The following is a 23,669-nucleotide window of genomic DNA, read 5'->3' on the forward strand; positions in this document are numbered from 1 at the left end:
GCATTTTATGGTATATATTTAATTTTCCTGAGTAGAAAAGGCCTAAAGTATCATTGAACTTCAAAGTCAATTTGGCTAATGTTTTCAATTACTGCAGAGGCTGTACAATGCAGACCTCCAAAGACGGTCTCTTGAATTCAAATATTAGGGGCAGGGGAGAGGGACCTCGGAGAACATATAACTGACCTTCTCATTTAACAGAGTAAGAAGTATAAATTACGGAGAAGCTAAGTACATTTTCTAGCGCTCGAACTAGAACCCAGATCTCCAGTGTTCTCTAAACTCTTTCTTCTATCACTCTGCCTGACCTGTGAAAATGTTTCTACTTTTCCAAAGATTAGTAAAATGAAACCATGGGTAACAAAATACATGCATTATAAGAAAAATAATCTAGCATATGTTGGAAATTTCTGGAATGTTTTATGAATTGTATCCTATTGTGAAACAGGACCACAGCATTTTAGAGTCAGAAAGAACACATCATCCACTCCAGCCCACATAAGAAGGCAATGGACATGCCTTATATCTATATTAGCTTTGAGTTCACTAACCAGTTCCTTGTTCTTAAATTCTCTCCAAAGAAGTTGCTACATTTGGAGGTCTCATGAGAATGTAGCTGAAACAACCACATGGAGAACTGTTTTGAGAATTCTCAAGTTCATCCATTGCAGTTTTACCTCCATGATTCCAAGTAGTTTCATTCAATCCATGAAGCCAATAAAGCTATACTTATAAGGCATAATCGGCCAGTTCAAATCCATTTAAGAATTTTAAGGAAAGGGAATAAATATTCACATTACAGATAAAAAGATGACAATAAAGTAAACAAATAAAGTGGCTCTTCTGCAAATGGTCGAGACGGGTGTTTCAGCTTATGATGATAGATTGAGTGAAAACATTCTGACATTGTCTGTTAGGACAGCCACTAGTTCACATTTGCTGTCCCTCAGATACCTGGCCCCAGTCTTCTGTGTTCCTTGGCAATTTCATCTGGTATTTTCTCAATCAGCTATACCACCCTGGCTCTTAGACTGATCACATCTTAAAGACCTCAGTTGATAGTAAAGGAATCACTGTCTTTACCCAAGATAATTAGCTTGCAACCACTTGCAGGTAGGAGCATCCTTGGGAGGAAGCTGAGGAGGCTTGGTGGAGCCCTGAAATTGGGTAGCTTGAGAGTTATGCTAGACCAAAGCTGTCCAATAAAAATCATAAAACTCCTAGGAGAGAACATAGGCAGAACACTCTTTGACATAAATCGTAGCAATATTTTTTGGGGATCTGTCTCCTAAGACAAAAGAAACAAAAGCAGAAGTAAATAAATGGGATCTAATTAAACTTAAAACTTTTGCACAGCAAAGGAAACCATTGACAAAATGAAAAGACAGCCTACTGAATGGGAGAAAATATTTACAAATGATATGGCAGATAAGGGGTTAATATCCAAAAATATCTAAACAGCTCATACAATGCAATATCAAACAAAAAACAAAACAAAAGACAATTAAAAAATGGGCAGAATATCTGAATAGACATTTTTCCAAAGAAGACATACAGATGGCCAACAGGCACATAAAGATATTCAGTATCATTAATAATTAGAGAAATAAAAATTAAAACCACAATGAGATATCACCTCACACCTGTCAGAATGGCTATGTTCAAAAAGTCTACAAATAACAAATGTTGATGAAGATGTGGAGAAAAGACAACCCTAGTGCACCACTGGTGAGAATATAAACTGGTGTAGCCACCATAAAAAACAGTATGGAGGTTCCTCAAAAAAACTAAAAATAGAGTTACCATATGACCAATAATCCCACTCCAGGGTATGTATCTGAAGAAAACAAAACCACTAAATTGAAAAGATACTTGGACACCGACGTTCATAGCAGCTCTATTTACAATAACCAAGATATGGAAGCAACCTAAGTGTCCATGAACAGATGAATGGATAAAGAAGATGTGGTACATATAAAACAGAATATTACTTGGTCTTAAAAAAGAATAAAATTCTGCCATTTGCAACACTGTGATGGACCTAGAGGGTAGTGGAATAAGTCAGACAGAGAAAGACAAATACTCTTATGTTATCATATATGTGAAATCTAAAAAACAAACAAATGAATAGAACAAAATGGGAACAGAGTTACATAGAAAGAGAACAAAACTAGTGGTTACCAGTGGGGAGAGAGAACGGGGGAGGGACAGAATAGGGGTATGGGATTAAGAGGTACAAACTACTATGTATGTGATAAATAAGCAACAAAGATATATTGTACCACATAGGGAAATATAGTCATTATTTTTTAATAAATTCAAATGGAATATAATCTATAAAAATAGTGAATTACAATGTTGTACACCTGAAACTAGTATAATATTGTAAATCAACTATACTTCAATTAAAAAATAAATAAAAAAGACACATATGCAATTAAAAAAATTTCTAGTAGCCACTTTATAAAAAAGCAAAAAAGAAACACACGCAAGTAGTATTAATGGTCTATTTTATTTCACTCAGTATGTTCAAAATATTTTCCTTTCTGCGTGTGGCATAGCCACATTTTAAGGGCTCAACAGCCGTGCGTGGCTAGTGGCAACCGTATTGGAGAATGCAGTGCTAGACAGATCTCTTGGCAAATCGCTTTTTTCCAATTGAGCCTAGTAAGCTCTCACTCTTTATGATGAGCTCGCCATGACGGGAAAACTATGACGTCATGACTTCCCAGTTGTATGAGTCAGGGTTCTCTAGAGAAGCAGAACCAATAGAGTGTAAGGAATTAGCTCCCTCAGTTGTGGAGCCTGGTGAGTCTGAAATCTGCAGGGCAGGCCAGCAGGCTGGAGACGGAGGGAAGGGTTGATGTTGCTGCTTAAATCTGGGGGCACAAACTTTTTTCCTCTGGTGACCTCAGTGTTTTTCTCCTAAGGTCTTCAACTGATTGGATGAGACCCACCCACATTAGAGAAGCTAATCTGCTTTACTCAAAGTCTACTGATGTAAATGTTAATCACATCTTTAAAATATACCTTCACAGAAATAAATATATAGACTGGTGTTTAACCAAACAACTGGGCACCATAACCTAGCCAAGCTGGCACATAAAATTAACCATCACATCAACCGAAGCAAAGAGAAAGATTTGAAGCAATGATCCATGTAACTCAGGAAAAAATCTTTATCCAAGAAGTCAAGATAGAATTGAGTTTGGCTTTGGCTGTGATAACCTGGCAGAAAGAATGTCTTTTCCCAGCTTTTCTTAAGTTACTTATTGTTCTCATGGATGGCCCTCATTTGAAACATTTTAACTGTTATAACAAGTGACTTAATTGTATTGTATTAGCAAGGAGGACATTTTATAAATTAAAGAGATAAAAGAAACTAGGAATGTCAATCCACTCAGAAAAATTCCCTCTGGAAGAAGGAAAAGCCACCAGAATATGTCATGTATATAACATCTAATGACACCATGGGAAAGTACAGAAGATGGTTATTGATCCTTTTTCACACTTTATTTCATACAGGACTGATAAATGTAGAAATCACACTCTCTAATTGCTTCACTGCTTCTGCTGTCTTTCCCAAGTTAAGATTTGGATAGTTGTCATTTTTAATAGCCTGGTATTTTTTTTTTTTTTTTTTTTTTTTTTTTTTTTTGCGGTACGCGGGCCTCTCACTGTTGTGGCCTCTCCCGTTGCGGAGCACAGGCTCCGGACGTGCAGGCTCAGTGGCCATGGCTCATGGGCCCAGCCGCTCCGCGGCATGTGGGATCTTCCCGGACCGGGGCACGAACCCGTGTCCCCTGCATCGGCAGGCGGACTCTCAACCACTGCACCACCAGGGAAGCCCAGCCTGGTATTATTTTGGGTATAATCCAGAAAAGGTGGAAGGCAGGCCTTCTTTGGAACCTGAAAGGAGCAGATGTTTCCTCTGCCCACTCCCTGGATATTGGGGTAAGGACATAGAAATGAGGTTTTTAGATTTTTGCAAATCTTTTTAATCTCTGGCAGAATAGGAGACAATAGCATTCTCAGGTATGCTTCTGCATTCAATCCGTCGTATGTACTTTAAGTTAAAATATGAAGAAAATCCAGCCTCACTTGGATATGTAATTGGAAAAGATAAGAGAATTTTGATAGCCTTTTCAGATAATTGTAGATATTTTTTGAGACAACGCCAAAACTTGACAAGTGGTAGTTTCTTAAAGGTTAGTTGCAGTATGGAATCTGAAACCATACCAATAAATATTTCCTGTTGTGTGGCGTTAAAACTGATTTAAAAATGGTTCTGCAACATACATTGGTTATTTGTAAAATATGGCTTTACTGCAATAGAACTTCCATATGGCTTTACTGCATTACACAGATCTTCTTGACACACCTCACTGTATGATATCAGAACATTCATTAGTGTCACCACCAAACTTATGTAAAAAATCCTTAAGTATTAGGAGGTTGTTAGGCTGACACTGGCAAATATAGATTTTTTTAAATTCTAATTTTCACTTGAAAGCTCAGATTTTATCACTGGCAACAAAAACTCTCAGCTGTTTCCCTCCAAGGGACAGGATCACTTCATTCATTCAAAAAAAAAAAGAAATGTCTACCGAATACATGAACAGGAAAAACTAGTTAGTCTGAGAGTAATTTCTTAAGTAAAAATGGTGTTCTATGAAAAAAGTGTCTGGTTCAGCTGTGTTCAAACTATCACTCAAGTCCTTTTCCTGGAGACATTCATGGTACTTTGGAATGCCCAGAAATGCTTTGTACGTACTGCTCATTTCTTCACATAGGATATTTTAAAATCCTGTGTTCAAAGGTCTCGATTTAATAAAATGAATAATTTTTGCTGCTTTATCAAGGACATGCTTAAGTGAAATTGGCATTTCCCCCTGCAAGTGTGGTGGTAAAGAATGCAACGACCACCAGGGCAGCCTGGAGCCGCAGCCCTGATCCATGCTGGGTCACTAGTAGTTTTACCTACTATTAATGCAGAAGCTGACATGATGTAGAGGCAATGCTTTAATAGTATTATAAAAATAGTTTGAGGACCCCTAAAAGTTCTCTGGCCACACCCCCGCGGGGTTCATGGACCACAATGGGAGAACGCGGGGCTCATGAGTAATGTCTACCATTGCCAACCAAAGGAGAGGCTGTGTAAGTCTCTACCAAGCAGAAGCAGGTGAGAATAAGAGCTGTCTTCTTCATTTACACTCTTTGTTATAATTTTATCTACATAAAGAGTAGCCTGTCATGGTTTTTTGCAAGACTCTTTTCTATCTTACTCTAGGTATAAGCCATGTAGAATTGTAAAAGCTGGAATATCGGGGTATTTGGCTCTTTGTGATCCTACTGGTTATTTTGCCACTCTGACCTCTCAAGCTGTGGTAGGTAGTGCCATAAAGGGTCATGGGTCAAGGGTCATGGGGCTGGAGTGTCAGGAAAGTTAGTTGAGCTCTTGTAATAACCTATGGGTATGTTGGTTTAGGTATCAGAGAGTCCAGGAGGTGGTATTGGTGAAACCTCTCCTGAAATCTAGCCTTCATGGATTCTGACCCCTTGATTAAAGGCTTTTAACGGGCAGTGAAATAAGGGACAATTGTAAAGGCAGAGATGAGAAATTTACATGAGCTAGCTTGAAAGGGCACCGCAGACAGGATCCTGGCCCTGGATCATACTGGATGGATAATGACAAGAAGGACCTCTAGTAAAAGTTCTCTTTCCAGTAATAATCTAGTAAAATAAACTGTCAGTTACGAATCCACCCTTGGTTTAGGGTGATTTCTCGTCAGTCAGTTTGAGTATTTTAATTAACAAATATTGGACAACCTCATTTTTCTCCAGAGAAAACATGTTAAAATGGCTTTTGCAGACCAACACTGATAAGTACTAGGGAAACATTTTTTTTCAATCCCAGTTTGAAAAAAAACGTTGATTAGATAACAGATAACAAAGAGTTAATCACAGTTTACAATACCCCCAGATTAAAACGTATGATAAAAATTCTAAGGAGATATATCTGGTAATCGAATACCTGTCAAGTTATAAGTTTTGTTATTTTTTTAAATAAATTTATTTATTTTATTTTTGGCTGTGTTGAGTCTTCGTTGCTGCGCACAGGCTTTCTCTAGTTGCGGCGAGTGGGGGCTACTCTTCATTGCGGTGCTCAGGCTTCTCATTCTGGTGGCTTCTCTTGCTGTGGAGCACAGGCTCTAGGCGTGTGGGCTTCAGTAGTTGTGGCACACGGGCTCAGTAGTTGTGGCTCACGGGCTCTAGAGCACAGGCTCAGCAGTGGCACACGGACTTAGTTGCTCCGCGGCATGTGGCAATCTTCCCACACTCGAACCCGTGCCCCCTGAATTGGCAGGCGGATTCTTAACCACTGTGCCACCAGGGAAGCCCAAGTTTTGTTATTTTTATTTTAAAGAAGTTAAATAATGGAGAATTGATGTATTTAAAAGGCTGGACATACAAATTCTTCAACATACCTCTCATACAGTGCAATTAAAATTACAGTATGTCATTATGCAGTAAAATTCCTGCATATCTTGACTTGGAGATAGAATTCAAGGAATTAGAGTCTTTGGCCTGGCACAAGGTCAAGGTCATGGGCAGGCCAAGGGCTGATGAGGCTTGGAGGTCACAAGAACTATCTTCATTGCTGGTGGGGTGGGAGCCCATCCAATACGGGAAACAATTTGCAACATCAAAAATCTGAAAATGCACATCCCCTAAGACCCAGAAATTCCATTTCTAGAAACATTTCCTAGAGAAACATTCACACATGTGCACAAAGGGAAATGTAGAAAGAATAATCACTGCAGCATTATTTATAATAACAACGTTAAAAAAAACTCTAAATAGCCATTTAGAAATGGATAAAGGGTAGAATAACCAAACAATAAAATAGTAAATAGTTGAAAAAAGTAAGCCAGAGCTATGTGTTGTAGATCTATCAACACGAATAAAGCTTATAAATGTAATTGTGAGTATAAAAACCAAGCCACAGGGACTTCCTGGTGGTCCAGTGGGTAAGACTCTGCGCTCCCAATGAAGGGGGCCCGGGTTCTATCCCTGGTCAGGGAACTAGATCCCACATGCCACAACTAAGAGTCAGCATGACGTAATAAAGATCTTCCGTGCTGCAACTAAGACCTGGCACAGCCAAAATAAATAAATAATAAATAAATAAATAAATATTTTTTTAAAAAGCTACAGAAAGTATACATACATCATGATACCATTAATGAAAGAAGGTAAAACAAGCAGCATATATTTTATGATGAATACAGTCACAAAAATTAAATATCTATAAAAAATATGAAAACAAGGGAAGGATGCACCTCAACTTCAGCCTAGTGATTGATTTTACAGAAGCAGGAAGTGGGAATCAGATGATTGACTTCAATTTTGTCTATAACATGTTATTCTTAAGTTAAAAGGATTGGAGGTAAATATGGCAAAATAACCACATTTATTAAATGGGTAATGGGTATGTGGAAATTTGATGTATTATTTCTATGTTCATAATGAAGTAACAAATATTTAAAAGGAGAATGAGTCTGAGAGTTAGGGAGATCTAGGTCCCAATTTAGGTCCCACTACTTACTAGCTGTAGGTCCATGGGCAATTATGTAACCTTGCTAAGCTGTTTCCTCCCATCTCCCAACTGTATTTACCTCTTGGAGATACTGTGAAATTTATTGGCGCTCATATAAAGCACCTGGTACACAGCATACAAAACAAATGGTCCCTTTTTTGGTAAAGTACTGCCTGGTAACATTGATTCAAACTCCATGCTTCTGTATAAACTAGAAAAAGGCTCTGTAGGGGGAGAGGGACGCAGAGGGCCTGCATACTCTTCCTATTTGCCTTATCCTGGCCTTCCTTTCCTCTTAAACCCCTACCTGGTCTCTGGTGTTAAATGCATATGTGCATACATGAGCACATAAGCAATAATTCACAAATGCTTTAGAGTAGACGCTAAGCTTTTGGAGGGTTTAATTTCATGTAAGCATGAAGCGTCTCGACTTATGGGCTCCAAATAATTACAGCACAGTGAAACTGGAAATCATTTAAACTTTTCATGTTAAGAAAAATGATTGCTCGTTTAAGTCTCATGGTGTATGCATTCGTCTTTAGGAAGGCTTTCATAGAAATATAACGAGGACAGCTTTGTATGGTGAGCTTTCAATTACTCTTGCTATGGAGATGTCAGAGAGCTCAGGAAAATCCAGAAACCTCATCTGAATCAATAGTTTCATTTTTTTCAATTGCCATTTGAGCTGGCAGAAAAGATAATAGATTCGAGTATCTACCCCTTTTCGTTATTTTTTTTCAATCCAGAGAATTTGTTACAGAAAAATATGGACGTCAAAATATCAGCAGCAATAAAGATGAAAGAAGGAACTGAACATTTAAAAGTTCTCTGCTACTTTGGCCGTCTTGTAAAATGCCTACTGAAAATCACGCTGACCAAAATGGCTGTCTTGAATTCTCCGTTGTACATTTCTAGCCTGAAGCTCAGAGCTTCCTATAATGAAGTTTGGCCCACGGAGGAGGAAGGAGTGCAGAGAACAGGCAGGAAGGAGGCTAGATCGCCAGGGCCTGCCATGTACGTTGCGCACTGCGCAACACCAGAGAGCGCCATTCGCGGCAACAGCCAAGTATGCATACGCTTTAAAGGCGATGTCAAAGTAAGGAATAGAAAAGGCCTCTAACGGCACGGAAGAGTCCCTCGTCTCTGAAAATGCCTCAGAATCCAACTCTGTGGATGGAACCTCCCTTTTTTTTTTTTTTTTTTTTAACCTCCCGACACAAATAAGTGACAGATTTGTGGAGAATCAAAGTCCATAATGTAGATAATATATAGAACTATTCAGTGGGATCCCTCCTAAGAACATGGGAATAAAGAGAATAAAACTAATAGGAACCAACACATAATAAGTTTATCCATCTGGAAAAGTTACCCAGTTACCCAAAGTTGACTGCTGATAAACAGTCAAATCTAATTTTAAAAGTAGACAAGGGACTTCCCTGGTGGCCTAGTGGTTAGGATACTGGGCTTTCACTGCGGTGGCCTGGGTTCAATCCCTGGTTGGGGAAAATCCCACAAGCTGTGCTGTGCGGCCAAGAAAATAAATAAAATAAAAATAAAGAGTAGACCAAACCGCCCCTGACGTATGTTGGGTAGTTTCCTGTATTAACAAAGACAAGAAAAGGCAACAGTAATCAGTATTGGGATAAAAACATGAAGAGACTCATCTTTATTGAAGTTCCGTCATTTAATGATGCATCTCATCTTCCCATTGATAGACACATGTGAGGAGTCCAGTTATACAATTTTTGCAGCTCTGAGAATAAACTTACTAAAAGTGTAGAGAAAAAAAAAGTACTGGAGAGTTTTGAAGAGAATCTTGAGTTTCATCGCTTTGGTTGGAAGTGTAAAGTGGGTGACCCCCGCCAAAGGTCCTTCTATTTATGTATGAAGTTGAAGGTTAATTCATGAGTTCTTTTTAGCTTTAAGGTTCTGTGATTCTGTTAGCAATGATGGATGATACACAGGGAAGAGGAACAGAAAGAAATCAACCCTTTCCACAGATTGCAGATGTTCTTCTTTATCACTGCTTTTGTGTGTGATTAAATTCTTTAATTTTGGTTAAAAAATATGTTATTCCAAATGCTCTGCTCCAAATCTGAATAGAGTGCCTTTGATGTAAGCAATGCAGGACTGTTGTTTAAAAATGTGATTTGGAGATCAAGTTCTTTACCTAATATGGTCAAGGTCTATTTTGAACTCTTTCCTTTGAAAGTAGCAACAAAAGATTAAGGACAAGTTTACACTCCAAATTGAAAGTAGAAATATCTTTTTGACCAACATTTAATTTCTTGCTCTTTCAGATTCCAATTTGGTGAGATTTTGGAGGTTGAGTATTAAGATTATATTACTGCCTTGTGCTGAAAAATAATTCTAGTCTGTATGACGGCATGGTAAGCATTCAGAGAGGTCCAATGCTTGTTTTCATGGCACATGGATGGTTACTGGCTTGTGAACCATTAGTAGGTCAAGTTCATTGTCAGTAACCATCATATTATCCTACCCTCTCCTGCTGACCACAGAGCAAATGAACCAGAAGATAAGGTTCTTTCCTGGCTCATTAAATGTTTCCATTTTGGCAAATTTATATCTTTCCTGATGTAGCAAAGCAGCAGTAAGCATTGTAATTTCAAGAGTTGAAGCAGAGGTGTTACAAAAAGAAGCCAGATGTCTGCCAATACAGGGGTGGTGTTACGGTGAGGCAACCACTGTCCTAAGTCTGTACTCAGACTTTGAAGTCTAGAATTGGTTGTTTGCACAACCAGATTTGATTGGGCAATAGCAAATAATCAAACTCACAAAGAATTGATGTAAAAACAAACATTCCAACTTCTTAATTACAGTGGTAAATATTTACCATATCATGAACAGATGATGTATGCTCCATATTCAAGGACCATTTTTAAAAGAATCTTGGTTTCTGGGAAGTTGAGTGAATTTCACAAAGATGCTTGCTGTGAAAGCTAGGGTCCAATAAAGAGAAAGGAAAATCCACACAGTAATTCAAACAAGGAATGTATAATATACAGCATTATTAACTCTAACAGAGAATTGGACCTATAAGGAATTAGCTAATAAGAAATATTAATAACTCTAAGGCATACAGGAAAAGCAGAGACGAGGAATAGTCACTAGTCTTAAGACTAAGAAGAAGAAACAGACCTTGTTGGAGAGGGTGTAGCCGCGGCTCACAGGATGGCTGACAGGCACTGAGATGCCTTGCCAGTAGAACTTGCTGGAAACCCAGCCTCCAGGGTATCAAGGAAGCCATCCACACAGAGACACCACACCTTGGAATTTACTGTGAAGCTGCGTGGGGAGGTGCTGTTAGCCCCCAGCTGCTGTTGGCTGCTGTATGCTGCAGGGGTCTGGCAGTCCAGAGGCCACACACAGCAAAAGAATCTGGGGAAGAGAGCAGACCAGAACAGGAGAGAAACCCTTCCTCCTCTGGTATCCTTCCTTACCCTCTCCGGGCATGATATCCTGCCAGATGGAAAAGGGAAATATTTACAGGGCCTTTCTCAATTCTCAAAGAGTAGGTAAGAGAGGGTGGATTTGGAGCTGAGAAGCCATACGTTGACCACTGGCATACTTGCCAAGTCAGAGCTAATTTCATGCCAAAGTCAGCATGAAATTAGTTCATAGAAAGGGAGACAATTTTGAAAAATATGTCCTTCATGCCAAGGAAAATCCAATAAGCTCTCCCTGTCCTAAAATAGAGCATACTTCTCTGTTCAAGAAAAATGCCTGTGGGTTCCAGACTCGTCACTCCTGGGTGGCTCTGGGTTAGCACAATCCAATACTTGCCCTGTTTTCTAAGTTCTCTGATGACCGTCTTCCTGTGTGGGCAGGGTATAGTAAAACCAACCTTGTTTTAGTTTTCTTAGATTTTTATCATTGTATGGCCTATCTCCCTCTAATTATAATCCCATTACTTTGACTAATATTGGGTGTTTCACATGTCTTCAGCCATAATGACAGTCTTTGGGTAATAGTTACAGATGGCTACCTTTCCAGGCCAGAGTTCCAGACCCTTAAGTTCGAAGATGACCCTAATTCCAAGTTATAGAATATCTCTCACTATAGTCTCCTTTATGCCTATAGAAGGAGCTCTAATGCTCTCCAACCTGACCTGAGAGAGGTAAAATCATTTATCTTTTTAGGCCAGTAGTGTTTGATTTCATGAAATACTAAAGAGCTTAGTAGCCTTCTTAACAACCTTTCTTATTCCCTGGAAATAAGCTTTGTAAAGGGGGAATTAATAAAATAAAAGGAACATGGACTCAAAAAGATAAGTATTTACTAGCTGTGTATCTTTAGTCTCTCTTTGTACCTAGTTTTTTCACAAAGCAAAAGGTGGATACTAATAGCAACAATTTCGTTGGGTTATCATAAAAGTCAATTGAGGTAATACAGGTTAAAGCACTTATGCCAGTGCCCGGTACAGAGTGAACATTTGTAAGTGATATATGTGACCTGAAATGAAAACTAAGAAATGATGAGAGAAATTATGCCCATTTTGAAAGAAAAAGATCAGTAAGAATAAAGCATTATAATACGTTTTTTTAAAGAAAAAGAAGGTATTGGACTCATTGGTACTAGACTAAGTCTACTTCCGTCGACTAAAGTCAAATATGCTCTATTTATTTGAACACGTGAACATATGAAAATTTAGAAGATCTGTTCAGTTAGGGACGAAAAACCTTGAGGGCAACGCTGTCTCCAATGGGTTCATGAATTGGCAATGCTTGGTGCAACATTCAGTGTCACTAGATGGCGCTGTAGAGCAATTAAGCTTTGGGCTTGTTAAATGTGATTTTGAACATTATTTTAAAATTAAGATTATTTGTATACAAACATTCTGCCCAGGCACAGATAGTTATGTGAACTGAAAGTAATGTGGGTATGTTCACCAGGTTTTTTACTCTTAAATAGCTCATGTGGCAAGGGTAAATGACCTTGAGAACCAGTGGGCTAGGAGGAATAGTAGACTTTAGGAAGATAATCGAACACGAATCAATGTCAGACTCAGTGCCAGCTGGGATCATTAAATGGTGATGGAGCAACTATGATTCAAGGTCAAATTGTCAAAACAGAAACAGACTCACAGACTTAGAGAATGAGCTTATGGTTACCGGGGAAAGGGTGGCAGTGGGAGGGATATGTTAGGAGTTTGGGATTGACATGTACACACTGCTATATTTAAACTAGATAACCAACAAGGACCTACTGTATATCACAGGAAACGGCTCAATATTCTGTAATAACCTAAATTGGAAAAGAATTTGAAAAAGAATAGATAACGTATAGGTATGGCTGAATCACTTTGCTGTATATACCTGAAACTAACACAACATTGTTAATCAACTACACTCCCATATAAAATAAAAATTAAAATAAATAAATAAAGCCTGTAACAGTAAATAAACAAGTTCTCATCACAAGAAAGAAAAAAATATTTGTAATTATGTGAGGTGATGGATGTTAACTAAATTTATTATGGTAATTATCTTTTAATATATATAAATATCAAATAGTTATGGTGTAAACTTTAAAGTAATACCATATTATATGTCAATTATATCTCAGTAAAGCTGGGGAAAATGAACTACCTTAGCATAAATTTAAAAATTGGAAAACTAAAAAAAAAAAAAAAAAAAAAAAGAAAAGTCAAATTGTAGCTGGCATCACCAAAATGGAAATGTGACCTAAACAAACACATCAAAAAGAGAGCATCGGAAGAGTATGATTTGATATCATTATTTATATGTTAGTTTCCAACAGTATTACCTAATGTTTCACTATCTAGTTCCCATAAACAATGCTAAAATGAAATTATATTTTTTCTAGTCTTACCTTGGATTAGTAGCTTCACTTTGAAAAGGGCATGTTTTGGGACTTCCCTGGTGGTGCAGTGGTTGGGACTTCTTGCTCCCAATGCAGGGGGCCGGGTTCGATCCGTAGTCAGGGAACTAGATCCCACATGCATGCCGCAACTGAGTTTGCATGCCACAACTAAGGAGCCCACGTGCCGCAATTAAGGGGTCTGCCTGCCACAACTAAGACTCAGTGCAACCAAATAAATAAATATTAAAAAAAAAAAGAAAAGGGCATGTTTTAAGGGGCGTAAGCAATGATATCAAAAACTGTGTTTAGGATAGAGTAGGGCATTTTTAAGGAGGTAGTGAGTGAGGGAGTGAGGCAGAAAGTCAAGCAAGATAGGAGTGGGTTTTATAGACAGATGTCACAGAGGCAATAAAGAAAGAAGGTGCTGGCCACATGTCGACGTTTGACTCACACTCCAGAGCACTAAAACTAGTCAATTCAGCTCATTGCCTTCAATCTCCTCAGTCAGTACAACCTTGCCAATTGTTAAACCAGCCAGCAGAAAGCAAGAATGACTGGATGCAATGCTGCAATCCATTTATTGTACAACACAGAGCTACAGCTAGATTCTGACTACGCCGTAACATCAAAAAGGAGCTGATTGCACTTAACCTGTAGATGAATGGCTTTTGATGGGATCTTAGATGGAGATAAGGAAAGTCAGCTGCTACGGCTCAAACTTTAAAAATGGTGGGAAAAGGAAACGATCTAATAATCTTGGAATAAAGAAGAAATGGAGATAAGAGATTCACAAGGTCAAGAAATGAAGAGGAAATAGAAAGGAACTTAGAAGGAAATTATTCCCTGGCTTCAGGAAATTAACTGCTGATTCTTCCCTCAGTAAATTGGAGCCTTAAATAGTCAGCAATGTCTGTGGTGTGTTGAGAGGAACATCTGTCTGGCTGTGTTGTAACTCAGGACACTTTGCTGACGCTAAAAGGTGTAACATTTCAGTAATCTGGACCTTAGGACTCCAAATTTTAGTGGTTTTAGTGTTGTAATGTTTTCAGTCTCCACAAAGTTCAGCACAATTGAGTATTGATACTTCATTATCTTTGGGTTATTAGACTTTGGGTTATAGAATTCCTACTTTAGATATCTTCTTAAAATTAACCAAGGGCAAACGTGTATAATTCTTAGGTATTTCCCTGGCACTCAAGGTTCAGGTGATAATTCAGTCGGAAAAAAATGTCAGTTACTGAGTGTAATGATACAGAGAAAATGTTATTTCTGTTGCAGCTCGTATGACAATGCCATCTCTAAGGAGGTTTTGCTGAGCAGGGACTGGGCCATTCATTCTAGGGACTCTGGGCTGTGGGAGGTGAGGTGGGAGTGTGTCTTTGAGGAGGGGGCTAAGGCAGAGGGAGAGATGCTGGTGAGATGGTAGGAAGTGATGCAATCCACATCATAATCTCTCCGGTGGACCATCGAATCTACCATGTTACTCATCGCATGACAAGCTTGGTGTGAGCAGATCCAGGGTCTTTAGGGAAAATCCTGAAAGGACTGGGCCTTGTGTCTGGCTGGCATGTTTGAACTTAGGGTTAAAGAGGAACCATGAGAAAGTATGATGTTGAGAATCATAACATTGTTTTACTGTCGTCATTTACTTAGAGCTGATAATAGGTCATCTAGCTAGAGCATGGCAGACCTGCCACACCACTCTTACTCTAATAGAGGGGAAAAGTAAGCTCTTACACAGTAAAATTAATGAACATGCAAGTTCCTTCTTTTTCAAGGGTGACTAGTACTCCGTTGTATGTATATATCACTTTTTCTTCATCCGTTCATCTGCTGATGGACATTTGAGTTGTTTCTATTTGACGGTTGTGAATAAGGCTGCAGTAAACTTGGAGGTGCAGATATCTCTTTCAGAACAAAATGCAACAACATGGATGAACCTTAAGGACACAGGAAGACAAATACTGCATGATTCCAATACATGAGGTATCTAACAGAGTTAAATTCGTAGAATCAAAGAGTAGAATGGAGTTTGCCAGGGCAGGGGGAAAATGAGGCGGTACTAGTCAATGGGAAGTTACGAATCAATGGACATAAAGTTTCAATTAAGTGAGATAAATAAGTTCTAGAGATCTGCTGGACAATACTGTACACTTAAAAATCATTAAGAAGGTAGCTCTCATTTTAAGTGTTCTGAGCACAATAAAATAGTTGAAAAGCCATGAATGAACATAGAGACTAGTGAGGCATTCCCTCTACCACACTGTCTCCTCTTTATTGCAACCCTAATGTTAGCCAGGACCTCCCCGTGGCCTGAAAGGTTAGGTAAACTGAATAAAGGAGAAATTATCCCCTCAGTTTCCTTATCTGTGAAATGGGGACTTCATGGAACCTTTCCCATGAAAGATGTGATGATAGTGACTATAAAGCCCTTAGACTATTGCCTGACATACGGTTGAATATGGAATATATGTTAGTTCTTATTATCCTTAAAAAGTGAATTGGAGAGCTGTTATTCAAAGGCCATAAGGTTTTAGTTATGCTAGATGAACAGGTTCTAGAGATGGGCCATATAGCCTAGTGCCTATAGTTAACAATACAATATTGTGCACTTCAACATTTAAGAGGGTAGATCTCATGCTAAGTGTTCTTACCACACACACACACCACACACACACAAGGAAGGACCACAACGAAACCCTGGGAGGCGTTGGATACGTCTGTTACCTTGACAGTGGTGATGGTATCATGGGTATTTGCATATGTCTAAACTCATCAAATTGTACACATTAAACATGTGAAGTCCTTTGTATGTGAATTATACCTCAATAAAGCTGTTATATATAAAAAAAGACCTAGTTCAATACTCTGTGTAGTAGTAACAGATGAAGGAAACATTATCCTCAATGTTTAAACTTTCTTCACCTTGTGCTTTATCACCACGCTGTCTGAACCCCCAGCAAAAGTGCCAACTCTGGAGAAAACCTTGGTGCTTTACTGTGGGAAAAGACCCAGAGTTCGTTTTTTTTTTTTTAAACATTTTTTGTTATTTTATTTATTTATTTACTATTTATTTATTTATTTATTTGTGGTACGCGGGCCTCTCACTGCTGTGACCTCTCCCGTTGCGGAGCACAGGCTCCGGACGCGCAGGCTCAGCGGCCATGGCTCACGGGCCCAGCCGCTCCGCGGCATGTGGGATCCTCCTGGACCGGGGCACAAACCCGTGTCCCCTGCATCGGCAGGCGGACTCTCAACCACTGTGCCACCAGGGAAGCCCTACTATTTATTTATTTATTTATTTATTGTGGTACGCGGGCCTCTCACTGTTGTGGCCTCTCCCATTGCGGAGCACAGGCTCCGACGCGCAGGCTCAGCGGCCATGGCTCACGGGCCCAGCCGCTCCGCGGCACGTGGGATCTTCCCGGACCGGGGCACGAGCCCGTGTCCCCTGCATCGGTAGGTGGACTCTCAACCACTGCACCACCAGGGAAGCCCTATTTATTTTTTATTGAAGTATAGTTGATGTACAATATTATAGAAGTTACAGTTGTACAATATAGTGATTCACAAATTTTAAAGGTTTTACTCCATTTATCGTTATTATAAAATATTGGCTATATTCCCTATTTTGTATAGTATATCCTTGTAGCTTATTTGATACACAACAGTACCCCCCAACCTCAAATTGCTCCTCCCCACTGGTAACCACTAGTTTGTTCTCTATGTCTGTGAGTCTGCTTCATTTTTGTTATATTCACTAGTTTGTTTGGTTTTATTAGATTCCATATATAAGTGAGATCATACAGTATTTGTCTTTCTCTGTCTGACTTATTTCACTCAGCATAATAATATCCTCCAAGTCCATTCCTGTTGCTGCAAATACTACTCAGCCATAAAAAAGAAAGACCCAGATTTCTTGATGCTGTACAGTCCACCCCAGCTGTAGGCACTGTGGCCAAATGCCAAGCATTAAAATATCCCAAGAAAGACGAGGACGGAAGCTAAAGCAGAAAGGAATCAGAAGGGGAAAAATAATCATTCAAATGACACCCAGTTACAATTAAATACAGAACTAAAACTGAGAAAATTTTTGGTTACTCTCCCTATGAGTAATGTTTGTACTTTGAGATTTTTAAAATATTTAAGACAAGAAGAAATAAAATGCATGGCAACCAGTTAAGGTCATACATTTAGGACAAAAGTGATAAAATATTAAAATGAAAGAAATGTTCTAACTGAAATACTGAGATTCTGTGAAGATGAATTATTCAGAGTTAGAAACACATGTGTCCTCCAATCTTATTATGTAACAGGGGGAAAATGGTAGTAAAGATCAAGGGTAGAGTAATGCCAAGAAATGAAGAAATGATGGTGGCATTGCTTAATAATATGCTAAGTTTATGCTTCATTTCAAGGGAAGGGGCTTCAAAGAAAGAAGAGGAATGGTTGGCTAGTGTGAAATGGAGTTGGAAGTATAGATTCTCAGGGCTTGAGAATGGTACTTTCATTCAGGACACCTAAGCGGTCGGGACAGACTAGGTTGTGCAGCAGTAACAGACAGCCCCAAGCCTCAGGGTCTAAAACAACACAGTTTTACTGCTTGCTCACAGTAGAGGTCTATCATGAGCTGGTAAAGTCCTCTGTTCACTGTCACTTAGGGAGTGAGGTTTGCCCATGTCACAGCCACCGTCTTGAACTTGGCCAATCTCTGTTCTAAAGGGAAGTGAGAGCCTAGGGTTTCAGATCATATGAAATGCCAAGGTCCAGAAGTGACACATGTCACTTTTCTCACTGGTTAGGACACTTCAGGGTGGTCAGAAGGTTCCATCTTACCCTCTTCCCCAAAGTGAGGAAGGAACAAAAAGATGTGGAGAAGATGTGGTACATATATACAGTGGAATATTACTCAGCCATAAAAAGGAACTAAATTGGGTCATTTGTTGAGATGTGGATGGATCATACAGCGTGAAGTGAGTCAGAAAGAGAAAAACAAATATCGTATATTAACACATATACGTTGAACCTAGAAAAATGGTACAGATGAACCAGTTTGCAGGGCGGAAATTGAGACACAGATGTAGAGGACAAATGTATGTACACCAAGTGGGGAAAGTGGAGGGGGGGGTGATGGTGGTGGTGGTGGTGGTGTGATGAATGGACAATTGGGATTGACATGTATACACTGATGTATATAAAATTTATGACTAATAAGAACCTGCTGTATAAAAAAATAAATGAAATAAAATTCAAAAATTAAAAAAACTTTTCATCTTTATCATGTATGCCAATGTTAATTTAAAAAAAAAGAAAAATGTGCCTCGTGCCACTGAGAAACTGGATTTTTAATTTTAATTATAATTAATCAAAATTTAAATTGCCGTATGTGCAAGTAGATGCCATATTGAACAAAACTTTCTTGAAATATTTTCTACAAAACAGAAATAGACTCACAGACATAGAAAAGAAACTTATGGTTACCAATGGGGAAAGTGGAGGGAGGGATAAATTAGGAGTTTGGGATTAACATATACACACTACTATATATAAAATAGATAACCAACAAAGACCTGCTGTATAGCACAGGGAACTCTATTCAATATCTTGTAATAACCTATAATGGAAGGGAATGTAAAAAAAGAATATATCGATATATTTTTATATATCTATGTATAACTGTATCACTTTGCTGTATACCTGAAACTAACACAACATTGTAAATCAACTGTATTTTAATAAAAACTAAAAAAATAAAGAGTCACTTAGGGAATGAATGAGGTGCAGGAACAAAATTTTTTAGCTGGAAGAAGATGTGATTGTGGAAGGAAACAAAAAGAACTTTCTTGAAATGCTTTTATTTGCATAATATTTCATGATCATTTCTTTCAATCATTAAACGTTCTTTGTAGAACCCCTTGTTCTGATTGTATAATATCATAATGTATGGATGTGTCATCGTTTTCCTAAACAAGCCCCTATTGTTGACACTTGGATTATTTTCCATTTTTCACTATTATAATCCATTTCTGTGATAAGCAGTTCTGTGCATATAAATATGTGCACATGTCTATGATGATTGACTTAAGGTAAATTTCTAGATGCAGAACTGTTTGATCAAAGAACATAAATATTTTTCAGATTCTTGAAACGTATCATCAAATTGCTAGTTAGAGAGATTGGTCCACTCTACTTATTTGATAGCAATGTAGGAAAATGCTTGTTCCCCATATTCTACCCTATGTATTTTAAAGAATTGTCTTGAAAAACCTCTCTCCCTTGTCTCCTCCACCTAGACTGAAGTCAAAGGAATAACTGAGGAGGGCACTTTATGAGAACCCATCAGTGTGCTGAGAGAGGTGGGGCAGAGAGCAAAATGGAACTTTTTCCACTGAACTTTTCTACACAGTCAAGGTTTCAGGCAACTTGATTAACTTGGGCAATCACTCCTGAGCTTCGTGCTCGGGACAAAGTCCTTATTCTGTGGCAGATGGTGACATTGAAATGTTCTTTCTTGGCGGTGATTAAGACTTAAATGATCTTGTGTATGGGAAAGTGAAACAGTATGCAAATAGCAAGGAGGGAAATAGTACCTTTTCTTCCTCTAGCTCCCATCCCCCAGGGTCGAAATTGTAAGCAATACGTAACATAGAAATAGAGGGATGGAAGAATAAGGAAGTTAGAGGTAAACACCAACTGCGAGTGGTTGTAAATAAAGGTGAGATGAGGTGAATCAGAGAAGGGTTTTCTGGTCAGACAAACACAGGATTGAATTTTACTCTGCCATCTTATCATGGAACCTTTATCTCTCTGAGCCTCAATGTTTTCACGAGAATAATGAGTACTTTATGACGAGGATTGTTAAAAATAATCTATGTGAAATATTCAGTGCAGGGCCTGACTCATGTTTATAGCATCTCTAAGAACAAGGGGGGGCCATCAGTGGGGTAGGGCTCATAAACTAGGACGTTCTCGCTGTCTCTTGAATTGGTAATACAGTGCATTGGCAAAAATGAGATTACGTAATCCAGATAGGCTCTCTGCAACCACGGAAATCTACCACTCTGGTCAAGAGTCAGACCCTAGAGAAGTGGTGTTGATATTTTACCAACTCCACAGTGGCTGCTGAGAGCACCAGCCGAGTTTTTGAAGCACAGAGAAGTCAGCCATGCAGCTCACGCGAAAAGCGACTGCAACCCAGTCTAAGTATGTTGACAGCTGGCTTAATTACTAACAGGAGAAAGTTGACATTTTCTGTGTGGAGCCCAGAAAGTGAGTGAAAAGATTACATTTTCATCCAGCTGTGTGTGGGTAGGGCATGCAAAACCAGTCCCTGCTTGCTTAAGAAGAGACAGAAATCCTGGGTGTGGACGGACTTTCAAGTTCAAGCATGGAGACCAGTGATTGGATTGCCCCAAACTGCCTTAATGAAGCCTCTCCCGGGTCTACACAGGGGAACAGCCACCAACCTTCAGGGAGATTCTTTGGTCATCCTCATCCACCACGTTCTCCGCTCTATTTACCTAATATATTTCCCAGCAAAAAGATCAGTTGATACATTCACACATGAAACTAATTATGATAGAATTAAAGCTTTCCCTGCTCCTTTCCACAAATTGAATTACTGAGACTCAGACTGAATTCTAAAAAATCTCTTCTTGAGTCATTCTGGGAGGAAAATGAATTACACGTGTCGTGAGCCTTGAGTGCCATGGTTTCCTTATGTTGCCACCAGTGCAGGGAGCTACATTTTCCAGGGGACTGGGTGACCCTGTGTGACGGAAATCAGAAAATGCGAGTGGGAACTACCGTTGGGTCTTTAAAATAGCCCCCCTGGGACTTCACTGGTGGCTCAGTGGTTAAGAATCCGCCTGCCAATTCAGGGGACACGGGTTGGATCCCTGGTCTGGGAAGATCCCACATGCCACGGAGCAACTAAGCCCGTGCACCACAACTACTGAGCCTGCACTCTAGAGCCCGAGTACTGCAACTACTGAGCCCACACGCCGCATATACTGAAGCACGCGCGCTCTAGAGCCCGTGCTCTGCAACAAGAGAAGCCACCGCAATGAGAAGCTCGCGCACAGCAAGGAAGAGTAGCCCCAGCTCGCCACAACTAGAGAAAGACCGCATGCAGCAACGAAGACCCAACACGGCCAAAAAGTAAATAAAAATTTAAAAAAAGAAATTCAAAGAAAAACTAGCTCCCCTGGAACACAGAACTCCAGAGAGTGACACAGTTGGTCTTGTAGTTGAGATTTAGACTGTCTTAAGTCAACCATTCATAAACTGGTTTAGTTATGACTCCCTTGAGAAATTGTCATGTCTGTCACGTCCTGGACATTTTGCAGGCTCCAAATCATGAAATAAAATGTCCAGAATATTCTCAATGGCTCTATTTACGTCATCCATTTTAACTGGCATGTCAACATTTACATTGCTGGAGAATAGCTTTGGGAACTATTGCTCTGAATACAAATTAACGATGGAAGGCACCAACCCAATAGCATGGTGTGGTGGAGAACCGAAATAACTTTTCCCCAAAACTCTAGATGAGCCGTGTGTGTGAGTGTACCTGTGTGCTAGTAGGCGTTAATCAATTGGTATTGGGCAACACAATTAAAACTCACTTCGTGGGAAGCACATATTACGATAGGATTTTTTCCCAATGGTGTTTCAGAGCAGGATGCTTATAAGCAAAATACAATGGAACATGCAACAATGAAATTCTACAGCTCATCACTCTTTTCTAGTACCTAGTAGGTTAGAGGCACCATGGGAGACACAAAATAATCAACCCCAGGCCTCACCCTCACAGTATTTACAGCCTATTAAGAAATACTAGTTTTTCCCCAATAACAGAGAGAATTAAAATACAGCTAGTTCCCCCCATTTGTTGTCAAAAATAGAAAGAAAACCATACTCTGCTGGAATATATTATTATTTGCTTAAAAAATTATATAAACAGATGCCAGCATAGTAAATTTAATTTAAAGTATCATGGAATTGGAAGTCCTTCATTTATACCGACCAATAAACTGAGCCAAAGAAAATGTGAATGACTTGCCCAGGGTCACACAGCTATTTAATGTCTCCAATGGCACCAGAAACCAGCTTTTTGACCCTCAGATGGAGACCTTTGGATGTATACTGTGCATACCAGCCTGGGATTTGGTCTGGCTCTAAAATTCTGGGACTCTCCAAGGACTCTGCAACTATGCTAACCACACTCCTGTCATTCATTTTAATGAATAAAATCACTCAGTTGAACAAAAACAATAGTTTCATTAAGATGGAGAAAGTGCACTTTCATTACTAAAAATGACCTCATGCCTTATTCACTTTAGGGAAACTTTTATATTTAAAATTTTAACATAAAGAGATTTTAGAGATTTGCCTAGCAAGGAAAAGCAACCAGTCTATTATTGCAAAATATTTGATTACCTATTAATTTTGATCTTATCACTGAGCAAACTGTTGGATCCTTGCACTGAGGCATGTGTAAAAACTGCCCTATTTTTAACTCTGCCATTCTGGTTGTTTGTAGAACGGATTTCCCTTTATTTGGAATGATGTGTTTGGTTTTTGTTTTTTTTCAAGACTGCAGTTTTTAATTGCTTTCAAGGCATTGAGGAACGAAATGGACAGAGAGGGAGCAAAGGAGCCTAATTGGAGGCACTTTGGGGACCACTTTAATGAATAGAAGGGCAAGTCCTGTATAATTAATATGGTATGGAATAATGTTTTAAACTGAGCATTTGATGTTAACATCATCACCCACTGAAAAAGTGCTAAGTGCTTCCTGAAGAATGCAAGGCAAAGTGAACACTTTCAAATCAGCGCATGACGCTTTGTTAGAAATGGCTGTGTCCAGCCTTCAACTCGGCTTGTGAGGTGTAAAAAGAAAGTTTGTGCCTGTTTTTATGGCATTTGGCCAGTTGCCTTTGCTTCAGCCTGCCTCCTGCCCCCTGCTTGCTAGGTCCTGGGAAGTCAGTAATTGTATTAGAAGACAGCGGTAATAGTGATAAAATGTGACATTTGTATTGATAGTACTCTGAAACCTTGTTTCAATGCACTTTCCCACACAGTACCTCAGTAACCCTAAGGGAGGAAGGAAACAGTGTTATGATAGAAAAGTGAGGTTCAGAAAACGTAAGTGACCTGAACTTTGACAGAGGGCAGACCCAGGACTAAAATCCAGGTTATCGGAAGTTCTGTCTGGGGGTTA

The sequence above is a fragment of the Lagenorhynchus albirostris genome, chromosome 4 (genome assembly GCF_949774975.1).
Source record: "Lagenorhynchus albirostris chromosome 4, mLagAlb1.1, whole genome shotgun sequence".
Taxonomy (NCBI): Eukaryota; Metazoa; Chordata; class Mammalia; order Artiodactyla; family Delphinidae; genus Lagenorhynchus; species Lagenorhynchus albirostris.